Raw genomic sequence first — 2,143 nt, forward strand, 5'->3', positions numbered from 1 at the left:
GTCGAAAATAACAAAAAATTTTAACTTAAAAACATTGCAAATATTAAGCACTCACTTTTGATTGCCAGTGTACATACATATTTGTGTTTAAAATTAACTACTTATGAAATAATTTTTGTGGCACGAACATATACATACTTGCGCTTTCTAAAAATGGGAATAAAAATTGGATTCGCATAAAATTTTAATTCCAATAACTAATATTTTAGTGAAAACATTTACAATAAAGCTTTCAGTAACTTTTGGCAAATTTGAGCGATTATGTGAAATTATGCATGCGTTTGTACCTACATATCCATTTATATTATTTTAAACAAAGCTAATAGTAAAATTTAAAATGGAATATGGATATGACAATTAAAAAAAAAACAAGAAAAAAATTATTACTTGGTCCGTCCGGGATTTGAACCAAGACAAACGGCGAGACGCCAAAAAGTTGCATCGCCTCTAGCGTACACGCCACAGCACATTACTGAAATGGCAATCTCTAAATCACTACATATATGAAATTTTTCATTCATCCAAAAAGACAAACGCACAAATATGTGTGCATTTATAAATGTAAATATGTGCATAAATATGTACGATTGATCTGCTTTCGTCTTCCCCTCGCCGTCCTCCAACAACAAACAAACTATTAAATTTCTGCGAATTGCCACGACGCCACCAAAATGAACCCTTGGTTGACGAAATATTTAGATTTTCGCATAATAGCCCGAACACAATGAAAACGACGAGCTACAAACCACAGCTGTCAAATTATTTTAACACGTACTCTTATGTAGATAATTATTTTGGCGACGACCGGGCTACGCGACGGCTGTGGTTGTGGCCAGATTAGATCTATTTCTATTTTTCTGGCGACAGATAAGGTTCTTCCTCTTCTTTTATGTCAAACTCATACAAATTCATGATGTCGCTGCCGCGTTCAAACAAATCATGTCGCCATCGACAAAGCGCTTAGATAATAAAGATGACAAATTGGAAGCTGTGGTCGGTAGCTCGTCGCTTTCAATGTGTTCAGAACTTAAGTTTACATTTAATAAAGCCATACTCGTACATTTTATATGGGGAATAATATTAATTAATTTAAAATTCTACATGTAACCATGTTCTCGACGATACATGTAACTTTCATAAAGATTAAACATAAAAATTGTGCTTCATTAACAGTTGCAACCAGCTGAAACCAAAAAACTATGTCCGCTAAAATGGGTTAAAGGTTAACTGGAATTGACATTTTTTACACGCATACATGCATACATTCATATACACATGTACAGTGGAGTAGCACTAGCTTGTACTTTGATGTGTTTGCATCTTTTATGGTACAGAAGATTTGCTTACGGATCAAAAATATTAAAAATCGTCCGTGCATATATGTAATAATATTTTTATAAACGCTTTGAAGTATAAAAATTTTTAAAATTAAAAAATAAATGAAATAATTTTTTTGCATTTATACAAATGGTGTTCAAGGCACATTGACCTACCTGTACAAAAATCGTGGCGCGTCATGGACAAAAATTTTACAATTTCGGACCGAAAAATGTGGAAACAAGCTGAGTTGCCACGTTACATTTGTGAACTTCCGATAAAACCACATATGTTTATGATTTTAGAAGTTTTGATTTTATTAAAAAAAATTAATGTATTTTCCTGCAGAAAACGTACACTTTTATTTAATGTTTATTAAAATTACACCTTAAAATACTAGTTAGTGGTTGAAATATTGGAAGGGAATAGAGAAATTGAGTGTTTTGTCAAAAACTACCAAAAATTACCAAAATTCGAGATAACTTATTTTACTGGATATAGAGAAATAATTGCCACTTTTCACTTTGCTGCCCGAGATTTCTTCAATTTTACATTTTAGAATTTTTGTGTCGGATTGACAAAGTTGTGCTTGAAGGTGATGAATTTGCGGGGAGATGTGCTGCGGCTGTTTTTATGAATGAATTAACTTGGCCTTGAGAAATATGCGAATGCGTATGAATGAAATAGTTATTGTTGTATTTGAGTATTCGTGTAATTATGTATGTATATATGTGCGTAGTATTTAGGCAGCAATATCAGAGAACTTAGATAGATAGAGAAGGTGCAAATTTTTGGAACGTAAAATTGTTTGGCTGAAAAATAAATC

Source organism: Rhagoletis pomonella, unplaced genomic scaffold (genome assembly GCF_013731165.1).
Source record: "Rhagoletis pomonella isolate Grant_MI unplaced genomic scaffold, Rhpom_1.0 Rhpom_scaffold_00002, whole genome shotgun sequence".
In the NCBI taxonomy this organism is placed as follows: Eukaryota; Metazoa; Arthropoda; class Insecta; order Diptera; family Tephritidae; genus Rhagoletis; species Rhagoletis pomonella.